Raw genomic sequence first — 12,469 nt, 5'->3', positions numbered from 1 at the left:
ATTGTAAGAAGCAACTGAGCAAACTGAAGTTAAAACACTGCACAAATGTGATGAACTGATGTCATGTCTTTTTTTTTTTTTCAAAACAAACCCAACTCTGTTAAATTAGGCCTTGCCTGCTGAAATGGAGATAATTGATGCATTGAATAGCTCTATATTTCCTTTGCTTAGTTAAATACTCAACACATAATGCTAGACATCTGGCAGCTTTAGTACAGCACATCCTGTTTGAATGGAAACCTGTGAAAACTAAATGGATACTTGCTACTCTGGATACATCAGTAAATACACTGCTTGAGTCATCATCTGCCTCTAAAAGTAGTGCACCAGAGCTCACATGGATCTCAGAAGGCTATATTTGTCTTTGATTATAGTGTTATAGATTTTAGTTGGATTAAATGTGCAGGATGTCCAGGTTTCATCCCTGCTCAGTCTTATACACCAGTACTTAAGCTAATCAATTCACTCCACTCTATGTAACACACCACTGTTCATAATCTATGGCATTTAAAGCATAGTCATGTTTTTTTGTAGGAACCTATATAAAGTTTTAAGTGGATCAGAATGAGTCATCTTTCTTGTAACAGTATATGCAGAGAAAGATGCGTCACTTAAGGGTAATAAATGGCAGTCTCCCTCCTCAATGTGTGGCACTTTGTTTCATTCAAGGCAGCAGCTTTGGAAGAATGTCAGAGGTTTTAGATGTGCTTCATTGTACAGATGGTTATACTGCATTATGACTTTATGAGTCATTCACGCAGTTGCTCGCACACTTCAGCATGAATAACTGCTTGAGTGCTGGAACCTGGAATATTTCTAAAAACGTTCTTAGACACCATCTATTAGAAAATATTCAATATTCAACCCAGTTAACCACAGACACTATAAAATACTGGAAAAATACTGTATATTCTTCAATACGGTGGAATATTGTAGGAGAACTGAAAGCCAACAATGAACACAGTTGTAACTATTTGTGAAATTAAGCTAATATGGCAAAATATTTTAAAATGCTTATTTCTTTAAAAACATTTTTCTTTTATTGTTCTTCACATTCATTTTGTTAAAATCTTATTTTTATTAATGTAATCTAAGAATGAATCTGTGTAAAAGAGCACCAATGTAGGCTGTATAAAGCAAATGTACTGACATTTTAATGGCAACAAAAGAGAATGGGGTATTTATATTTGTTTGTGTTTGCTAAATTTATATAGCTTTAATTAAAATTACTATTGATCCTCTGCTTCTGTTAAAAAAAATAAATTAAAAAAAAATCCAATGTTTTTCACAAAAGTGGAAAAAGACCACAATTTCATTCACATAAAAAAATGGAAAGAACACATACTTATGAACAGTATGTACAAAGCTGTTCATGCTAATAACAATAGCAATAATAGCAATAATAATAATAATAAGAAAATTATTTTAAAAAAATAGGAAAGTAATACATAGTCAGAAAAAAATAGTGTATAGTAAAATTGGTTGAAAACAAACAGTTTTAATTGTCTTCTTGTTTACAATTTTATATGCATTTTTACATAACATCTATTTGCTGACAGTTGCATTCACTAACCATTTAAAGCGTATGGTTAAAAAAACACCTTATGCTACATGCGTGTATGGTTTACTCAAATTCGTTTGTAGGCTTTGAAATTTGACTCTTTTTTTAAAAAAAAATTTCAGTAGCATCCTCCACTGGACAGCTTATCTGAATACTATTCCTGGTGATTCTTAGACATCCCACCACAAAGCTTTAGCGAAAATGAATGACTAGATAAAAGTCGTCAGCTGTCCTACATACCTGAACGTCGCATTTTTTCAATGAAAGAAATCTGTGGTGTTTACGTTCGTCCCCATGGCGACGGTGTAGGAGGCGGTTCACAGCTCTGGCCGCTGACGTTCGCGGACAGGAATGGACCAATCAGAGACGAGCTCCGTTGCCGGACTGACGTCACCGTTAAAGCGAAAAGAACCGTTACTTGGTTGCCGAAACTCTACAACTGCAAAGGGACAGAAGATATGGCTGAATAGCAGCGTAGTCTGGATTAAAACACCCGGAGGGGAATCTTCGGTGCAAACATCAGTGTTCATCCTGCTTGGCGTTTTAGGTAGTGGTCTAAAAAGCAGCACAAACCGGCCAGCAGGGCACTTTTTTGGGGGGGGCGTTTCGCTGCCCGTTCGGATCGGGATGATCACCAACTGTGGGGTGAGTGAATGCAGTTACCTTACACCACCATAGCCCATATAGGTGCTGTTCTTTGATACGGACACAAACCAAACTCCTGCCAAACTCTGACAACGTTAAGTTTTGTTGTTGACTAGGACTAAATTATACTTTCCCTCAGTCTTTTGATCAAATGTTAGAAATCTGAATGTGCCACTAGAACATTCGGCATCAAACGTGACCGCAAAAAACGTATTTTATTTTAGTTTAATTTCAAGTTTTAAATCGGGCACATTTTCTTCTCTAGCGTATGCCGGACGAAGAAATAACAGCTAAACCAACTCTGGAAGTTCTGTTAGCGTCGAAATGCGTTTTTTTGCTTATTCTGTTAGATCTAGCTATGTCTAATGGGTTAAATGCCCCCCAGTGAGTTTAAAGGTGTGATGTTATTACCCGTGAAATGTGTGTGGTTGGTCCACAAGCAGAGCCGCATTTTGCTTACACAGGAGTTTGGTGCGGTGACACACTGGCTAACAGCGCTGCTGTCTTGGCCACACCGACACTGTTTACTGGCGTTAGCTAGCGAGATAGCTAGTTAACAAACCGATGTTCACCGAGGTTACACAGACAAAATAATTATCCAGGTTAGTTAATAGTCGTTTTTTTATTAACTTCATGCGTCTCTTCCTCAGTCCAAGGGACTTGAGGGACGGTAAGTTTTCGCTGTTTCAGCCCCTTCTCCGCCCCCCTCACGGACAGCGCATAGCAAGCCTGCCCCGCTTCCATTACCAAGCAACGCTCCTGACTGGCTCTCAGTGGTTATCTAATCACGCGTGGAATAATATCATCTTCATACTGCGTTTGCATGATGTGAAATGTGTTTGCATCAAAGCAGCCAGCTCTTTGGCACACTGGCACGGCTACACCGCAGTGCATCGAGTATGGCTTCTGTACCAGTGTCGTCCCATCTCCTCTCAGTGTCATGTAACGCTATACCCCTCACAGAGAGCGTCCACCACACGGCTACGTCTGTCTTTTTCCATTGTCTTGCACACATACGTCAATTGTGTGCCTGTGCTAGAAAACGCCCGACTTCATTTGGTAATTTACTGCTAATACATGTTTTTCACAAAGTCAGCATTGTGACTGCATCTTATACATGTGTTACCAGAATAAGTGAAGAATAGAAGAATCTCGCTTTAATATGGTAGAAATGAACATTACATGTAGCAGATTAAGCCTCATATAGCTGGAATATATTTAGTACAGTCAGTATTAAAAATAATGATAAATCTCACTTTGAAATGCTGCATTTCAGAGTGAACACTTTGAATAAAGGCTGAGGTTTATATAATATCTGTGCCATTTGCTACACAGTGATACTATTGCTGAGGAGCTTGGACATTCCTCTGGAGGAGTCATGATCCAGTGAAGCTTGTTCCTGACTTCAGACTTTAATTTCTGGCAAAGCGGCCAATCTGCTGGCTACAGCAGTGCGGTGGGCTTGATGCTTACCCAGCTTGGCTTATAAAAAGCCCTAATGCTAGTCCTTTAAGAGCAAATTGGAATGCCAGTGAGTGTTGAGTGACCTGTAGAGGTCATAGGCGTCTGCTATATTTACCGGCTCTGTAACTTGATCTGTGGCATTCTGGATCGCTGTGCTCATACTATCCTCTCGCACTCTGGGGCCACAGCGTCCCAAGTAGCACCCCATTGCTTTCTGTCTGTTGGCCTGGCCGCTCAGAACAACAAGGGTGAGCCTCTTAAAAAACCAACTTAACCCACCACTCTTCCTCCCTTTTCTTCTTTTAGGTACCTGCTTGCCAGTTGAATGAATACGGGCTGTTTGCTCAGCTGTAGGTCACGTCTTCCCATGGAGACCAGGATAGAGGATAGGGGATAACGTTTCAGAACATTCTGGATGTTTTTAGCATGAGTAGAAGAACAGCTTTAAAGGGTAGTGCATACACTCAAAGTTTTCATTTGACAGTGAAAATACAGTATATACAGTATGGTGGGTAGTACAACAGCTACCTGAGCTTTATATTTGAGCAGCTTTTCTGGATTTGATAATACGGTCTGAAGGACGCACCATCAGTGTTTAATGACCGGACATGAAATCCAGAGAATGCGTTGAGTGATGGCCTGTACATTCACCTCATGCAGAACATGTGTGCTGTAAAGTGAAACAGTTTGATGCGAGAGACGACACAAAAGAGATCAAGAAGAAGTTTATTTCTGCTGTCTTTGTTAGTGTAGAGTCTTACAGGTACTATGATGATTGTTTCATGCTGCATTTGCTGTCTTCAGGCACAGATTTTCTCACAGAGTTGTGTGACACACATGTACTTGCCTGTTTCACATCCCAAACACATTTCATCAGTCAGCAGAAAATGATATCTATTTTTTTATGTTGCTGTTTCAGTGTGTGGTGAATGGTGTGACATGTACTATGTCTGTGTGTTTCCACAGGACTGATTAGTGTCACACAGCCTGTGTGAGTGTGTGCACACTGTGGGGTAGCAACAGTAGGATGAGCTGCCCCGGAGCCATCGCTGTCTGTGGGGATTGACACACACCGCTACAAATACAGCAGGTAACTACTTCACACATGAACGCACACACACAAACGCTGTTCCGACTGTCCGAGCGAACTCCTCAGTACATGCTGAGTACGTTAAGGTCATAATGCATTCCTGTTGTGGCATATTGGAGTTTTAAACCACGAGCTGCATGGTTTGGATGTATCACAACAGAGTTGATCAGTCCCTTTCTAAAAGAAAGTGAGAGAAAGTTATAAAAATAAGTTATGTGGTATGTTTTATCAGCTTACTCAATGACTCACAGAAATGACTAAACTGAAAAGTTGATGCTATGTGTCAGTTCTGTCTCAGTTTATAGCATTACTGCGTTGTAGATATTTAGGCTATGACACTTAGACATTTAAATTGCAGCTAAAAGGTTTCCATGATGCCAGTATCATTGAAAAATGGAAAACAACGTTCAACACTTTTGTTTAGACACAAATTATCAGCACATATCCATTTTATTAGACGTGTAAACTGGCAGGGAAAACAATGGGTATGAATGTGCTTTCTGAGGTGGTGTGGTGATCTGTCTTCTTTGAGATTAGGGAGGCCTTTTTGACAGTCGTGGGGCAACAGCAAACAGTATGATTGTTTTTAGTTGTCAGCCTTGACCTTGGAAGAGCCAGAGATCCCTGCTCTGATGAGATGTCAGAGAGCACAGCAATTCCTTTGTAGGGCCTGGTATGTCAGGGGTAAAATTCTAAGATCAATCCTAGAAATGACAGGGAGCCAATGAAGAGAACCACCTGGACTTTAGGGAGAAGACATTTGTTGAGAAAGGGGAACAAAGTGTTACAGTCAGTGAAACATGGTGTTTGAAAAGCATGGATACATTTAGGCTGAAGGAACAGTCAGATTTTGCTCCTAAACGGTGAAACCAGGCCATTTCACACGGAGCGCAACATTTGGTTTGGGATTAAAAATATTCTCAAGATTTTTGTTTAAGTTATGGATAACCAGGCCAATTGGATTTAAGCAGTTGTACATAAGAGTATCTCATAGAGCTGGACCAATGAATCAGCAACATTTGCTTCTTGCAATACAGTATAATAACGGTATACGTGTTGGCTGATAAGAACAAAGAAAATGCAGTACAGAGAAGCCAAACTAGTTTTGAGGTTTTTTAGAAACAATGACTCAGTTCCATAGTTTACCCACAAGAGAGCACTGACAAGATGATTTTACAGCAATTTAATGTCCCATTTAGTATGTATTTGATAAAAATTTCTTTTAAAAAGCTGACATCAGTATTGATCTCGAACTACCAGTATCAGTGTAGTATTATCCACTAAAAATTGTTTTATCTCAGTTAAGTTGTAAATATTGTTGAGAGATCTTTTTATTTGAACGTTGAATTAGTACCATAAATGTTTTCCACTGGACTATCAGGCTGTTTTAGTGCAGCCCCAACCTTTGTGAGTGTCCCGACTGCAAGAACTGTCCCTTTAGAACCATGTTCAGGGTCATTTTTGGGGCAAAACTGTCCCTACTCCAGGGTAAATACTTCCGTTATAAAATTCAGGTGCCGATTAGTTAAACTCAAGGAGAACAATGCTGATTGGTTAAATTCAGAGAAGACAACAAGTGCTGGTCTTTCTGCCCTCTTGATGTCCTCGTTGACTACAAGACAAACCCAGCATTGTTCTGTTTACTACATAGAGCTAGAGTTGCGTCCTGTAACTAGTTGTTGTTTTCATGCACTTAGAATTGACACCATCGTCAAAGATCCTACACTGCAATGGCCATATTGAAAACAGTTATAAAAATGGGCCCAGAAAACCCTGTGGTACACCACATGTTAAACGGACTCATTACAACTCAGTATCATTTATGAATGTTTGGTTGAACAAAGTGAACTCAACAGATTCAAGATAGTTGAGGCAGATTGGATAAGCACAAAATGTGAACTTTTTTTGTTTTGTTTTTTTAAGTCTATGATACACTACATAATACTGGTATAAAGCAGGACATTTTATAGTTGAATAATCAATTTGTCAGTGCTCTCTGATGGGCAATATGTATAATATAATTATATATTGTTTTATGGTGACAGTGGCATTCCTTTAGAGCAATTTGATGCTACTTATTGTCCAACATATATACGCTGATATGATATATGTGCTAGTATCAGCTGACATATACCAGCCTGGCCTACTTATTGGTTATATATAATTACGGGTGTCTTAACCCAGCTTCTGAGCCTACCAAGTAAAATTCTGATTTCAGACAGGAGCAGCACATAACACTTACTACAAAGCTGTTTTTGACACAAAGACGGGTGAAAAAGAGATGAGAAGCAATTAAATATGATATTATAATAGGAGTTGTACCGGGGGAGGCATGTATAAAATGTTATTGATTGTATGAATAGCTAGATAAGAGCCAAAAAAAATTAGTAACATCGTCAGTGATACCCAGGGAAGCGATATCAGCGCTGGTGTTTGTGAATGAATAGCAACCATTGTGTTGAAAAGAAAAACTGTTCCACAAGTGTGAATTAACTCTTTAAACAGTAGTTGCTCTAAGCCACCTCTGTGTATCTAATGGATCTCTCAGCATCACTCAGCAGACTGCCAGAGATTGATAGGTGTTTGAAATGATAATGGTGTCTAATTGACCAAATGATTAGCTCAATGAATAAAGAATTATGCCAGTCAGCTGCAGAGGCTGGAACATCAATCACTATAGCCCACAGATCCAGTCCTCTCTGAGGTCACTGCTGCGTTACGGCCTCTCGTGTGAGTCACCAACAGATGGTGGTAGTGATAAATGCTAATTGGCTGCTTCTCCTCAGGTTTTCATATCGTTGAAACCTGTTTGTGTGTAGTGAAGAATTGCAATGAGGGGTCGCAGAAAATATGAGGAAATCAGCATTGCAACCCTTAAATGCGGTGTTCTTGGGATGTGACTTGTTTTTGAGAGTTCAATAAAATATGCTCAAGGATGGAAAATGAAAAGTGACGGAATTGTTACAGTGAGTGTTTGAGAGCTTCTTTGGGTCCTGCTGGAGGGGCTCGGACAAGCAAAACCATTGATATTAAATCTCTTCTTTCATAGCATTTTTATGAACCAGATGTTTTTAGTTGCCACTTGGCGCGCTGACTGTTGATGTGCCAGCACTGTGCATTCTTCTGTTTCATTTCTTTTTCTTTTTTGTATGTAGCTCTAAATACTGCCCATATACAGTGCTGCACAGCCCCACACTAGCTTTGCCTGAGGTCAGAATAAAAGTGTTGAATAGCATCTAACCAGCAGTGAAGGCTGGTTTAGGTCCAACTATGGCTTGTCAGAATAGAGAAGTAGTTAAGCCAGTTTTAATATGCTTGGCAACTAGTTGTAACGGGCAGAGAGGGAGGGCAGAGGCGTCAGTGTGGCCTTCACAGACATCAGCAGTCTCTTATCTGCTCACATTTCTGGGTATATATATGGCTGCCTGTAACCCAGCACAGCTCAGAGATCTCATCGTCTCCATGTTGATTTCTAACATCATTACCCACAAGGACAACACTGCGTCTATGTTATGTCAGTTTTGCCTGGTGGTATGAGTTCATTTGTGCTGCTACAGCTGTTTTGGTTTATATTGAGGTGATGACAATGAAATGTGCTATGGTTTATTTATATGTTACAGCAAAGGCCAAGTCGCTGTCAGCCAGAATGACTTCACATAATTGCAGTTACTGTGTTCCTGCAAGTTTTTTGAAACATGTATTTTGACCTTTACAGTTCGTCAAAGGTTATTTTAAAAGCTTTGACAATCCAATTCCAGTGTTTAAAAAAGTAATCCCTTGATGGCAGCTAGACTCCAAGCTGCAATAATGAACATTTTTAAATTAACAGTGAGTGAGGTGAATATGTGTAACCCCCACAAATGTGCTTGCAGCAACAAATTCACACAGAATTTTCACACAACTTTCAAGTTTCCTTGAACTTGAACAGTGTGTTTTTTTTTTGTCTTCCAGCTAAGTGTTTTGGTTTCATAGCCCTCAACTTGACTGTTCTGGTTCCAGTTTGCTTTCCACATCCCCCTATTCCGAGCAGCAACAGCCCACTGTACTCTACCCAGACAAAGCTGACAACTAGATGGTTAACATAGAGGTACATTTAGCTACTGAAGAGCTGAATATTTCAGTCAGGAGTTGGTGGAGACTAAAACCGGACATTGCCTCGCTATTAACCAGAAACAAGTGAATGCTTATATAAAGAGAGAACGTTTTGCTGGCATGTTTGCCCTATGAACTTTATAAGCTGGTAGTATGTTAATATTCTGTTACCTCCAAGTAGCAGAAAAAATCCATACATACAGGTTGAACTGCCTCTACGTATTGTCTAGTGCATCTTCTCCTGGGTGTTAACAATGTTGTATTGTTGATTAAATTAAAGGTAGAGTATGTGATTGACAATTACTATCATTGTTCTGTGAATATCTCCTTACAGACTGCTAGCTGCCTGTGCTAGACTATTTGAAAACAAGAAAAATTTGGCTGGTAATGGACTGGGGTAATGATTGGGTCTCTCCTTTGCTGAAAATCACTGAAGTTAATCTTCTCAGTCCTCATACGTTAATGGAATTCTTTTAATTTTTGCCTCAAGAGTGGGCAGATTTGAAGTAATGGTTTTTTATATCACAACGGAAAGCCAAACCAAAGATGCAACAAATCTTTAATGTGAAATACCCTCTGCTAGGTGCTGCACTCAATTCATAATTTGAGTTTGCACAATGACATAGCAGTCTTTGCATAGTCTGCTAGACAAACGTTTAACTAAGAAAATGTATTTTTGTACACAAGCTTTGCTCCAGTATCAGCCAGTGATGGTAACGCTAAGCTGTCTACCTCAGACTGTGTTGAAAAAAATTACTTTTGCTTTGTGAAATAACCTGACACAATCTTACCATCCAGAAACATCCTACCAAAGTATCAACCACTCAGCAGGTTTCCTTCTCAGCCAGGATCAGACTTTGGTTCATAGGCTGCGATAAATGCACTTCCTTCTCCAGCTGTAGCCATCGGACAAAAATACATAAAGTACATGAAAAATGCACACTTTTCTGTAAATAGATTGAAAGATAAAATGAATTGGTAGTAAATGTCAACAGGCCACATGGCAAATGCTACAGTAATATAGCCCACTTAAAGACTTCTAAATTCTCATTTACTTCTTGACTTTATTCAAGGATTTGAATAGGCCTGGAGTGGTTGGCTTTATGTTTGTTTCTGCAGTTGGGCAACCAGCCCAGTCATAGCTTTTTAGGTGTGATTTAGAAATTGACTCTGATTATCAAGCTGTTAATAATATGCCTTGTTATTGCTTTTTTGGCTTGAAAATAAATATGTTTACAATCCAGCTTGGTGTACTGTAAATATGGTAGCACTCTCAATCCAACAGAACGGACACATTCCTCAGTTTACTGGGCTGTGAAATGTTAGGCCTTGTGTTACACCTTCATTAGACTACATGCATTTTATTTGTCTCTTTTTGTGGAAATAGGTTTATCTGACCCAGCATTGAACTTGACTTTTACATAGAATCACAGTGCCTCAGAGGTGCACCGACTCAAGCCAAACTATTTACTGTAGTAGCTCTCCACACACTCACAAACACACACAGGCGCACAGCTTCTCACTCCAAATCACCAGTGAGTGTTCGTGCTGATGTTACATTCATACATTGTCACCTCAGGGCACATCGGCTGTGGCATCCTGCGTCATCACACACACTCGCCTAACGCACTTGAGATTGGCTCAACTCTCTCATAGACCATGGAGGGTGGAAGGACAATATGTGCTGTAAGAGATCTGACTCGTGGACTCATTTAGAGTGAGTGCTGTTCAGTGGACTAAATTAAAAAAATCAGTTGAAAGGCTTTTAAAAGTTCTTTAAAATATTTTTTCTGTGTTAGGGAGGCTTATTTTCAAGGTTTGTTCATTAAAGATTGTTGAGGTGTCTATAATCATCTAGGTTGAAAACATAAAAATGAGCTGAAACTTGTTAAAATGTACTTTTGTACAGAAAACCCTTTTCACATTACACATTTATTTCATTCTTAAAATAAAAATATTGAATAGTGAAGCTTTACATTTTAAATAGAGTGACATCAACAGTGATTACTGCTGATTTATTTAATTTTGTTCATTGTGAATACACATGGAATATGTCTGTCAAAACGTAAAAGTACTTCAGCTGGATAAATTGCTTCTTTATCCACTTGGTGCTAATGTTTTGTTTTCTTATTGTTTTGTTTTTGAATTGTTCTTAAATGCACTTCCACGTATTGAAAATGGGGTTCCTAAAAAGCTTTTAACTTGGTTTTCTGAAACCTGCTCCGTAAGTGAAACCTCATCTGTTCAGCTCTTTGCCAGCAGGATGCCAACAGTCAGCTGCTAAAATCTACTCTTGCACTGCGCTCATGCAGTCACTCTGTTGACAGCTTTCTTCATTCAGATTTAGTAGAAACATGTAACAGCAACCAGCTCTTTACAGTAGCACATGTTGTTGTTCTCTGATCTCTCATATTTGATTCTATCTTATCCTCTTCTGTCATTTTCCAATTTGACAGAGGCTTGTTAGGCAGAGATCTTTCATTTCCTTGGTGGTTCTCTAAATGAAGAAAAGGAATGCTGAGCATTAAGTGCAGCCGCCACTCTCTAGCTCTGATAGTAAGATTAAATTGGCTATGGAATATGCCCCGCTGCTACTTTTAAGTCCTTTATGCGTTGGTAGCAAGAAAACAAATGCAGCTTGTTGCCATGGTAGCTATGGTAACCACTGGTTAGCACAGCCTCAGGGGAGGCCGAAAATGCAGAGTAGCCAGAGTGTGTTTGTGTTTGTGGCGCACGCTCGTGCATGTGCGTGTGTTGTTGTTTCCGTGGAGACATCTCCTCTCAGATTGGAATCATCTTATCAATCCAGTGTGCCCATGTTGTATGGTGTTACTCCCACGGGTGTGACTTGCTGTTTGCACTTCAGTCTTAGCAGCTCGCCCACCAGGCTAGCCTGAGCTTGCTTCACTCAGCTGCCCTTTGTCTTTGGCCATCACACAGCTGTGGGAATACAGAGAGGTACATGCACGTGGCAACTGAGTGACGTTCTTTTCAAGGTTGAGATGGGGCAGTTAGGTGTTTACAGGACATGTAGGTTACCCTCCTTTGAGAATTTTGATCCACAGATAAAAGAAAACCACAAACATCACTTAGATAAGAATTATCTTGGATGTCATGATTGGGTGTTGTAGAACTGGTACTTTGACAAACACTACTTTAGTAAAGAGCTGTGTTTATGCAGTGTGTCTTACTCACACTTTTCTAAAGCAAAGCACAACACGCAGTATTATAGATCATCCAGGATTCTCACTGTAAAGTCACCCACATTTCTTTTTATCCTTGTGTTTACGTAGTGTGAGGAGTCACTTAGTGAGGGTTTGAGCTACTGTGACTCAAACTTTCACACTGTTTGTGGTGGCTGTCACTGGTTTGCCCCTCTTCAGTTCTGGCTTGTCTTCCTGCCACATCTCCCTAATCTGGTAGGTATCTGGCTCCAGTATCTGACAAAGATGGTGATGGAGAGCAAATCCAGATCCAGGCTCCATACTGTCTGAAAACTATTGGGTGATGTCAGACAGGGTGTCTGTGTTTTACTGCTGCCATTTGATTTACACTGCCAAAACCAAAATAACCCCGAAATACCACCACTGCCAAACTGTAGAAACAAACCTCTACAA

At 39.8% G+C, this 12,469-nt stretch overlaps 1 protein-coding gene across 4 annotated transcripts in view; it reads left to right on the top strand.

Moving 5' to 3' along the window:
- Positions 1-2,000: 2,000 nt before the first annotated feature.
- The window catches only part of usp2a (ubiquitin specific peptidase 2a), a 50,444-nt gene continuing 39,975 nt past the window's right edge, over positions 2,001-12,469 (top strand). For 2 of the 4 annotated variants that reach the window (XM_008298298.1, XM_008298295.1), the window contains exons 1-2: positions 3,804-3,918; positions 4,637-4,760. The gene's annotated coding sequence lies outside the window, so the exon portion shown is untranslated. Of the gene's footprint in view, positions 2,207-2,807; positions 2,877-3,803; positions 3,919-4,636; positions 4,761-12,469 lie in introns of those variants that run through there. The other 2 variants (XM_008298296.1, XM_008298297.1) reach the window with 2 other exon arrangements.

The sequence above is a fragment of the Stegastes partitus genome, unplaced genomic scaffold (genome assembly GCF_000690725.1).
Source record: "Stegastes partitus isolate 25-593 unplaced genomic scaffold, Stegastes_partitus-1.0.2 Scaffold1303, whole genome shotgun sequence".
Taxonomy (NCBI): Eukaryota; Metazoa; Chordata; class Actinopteri; family Pomacentridae; genus Stegastes; species Stegastes partitus.
This window is presented reverse-complemented; position numbering and strand designations above follow the sequence as displayed.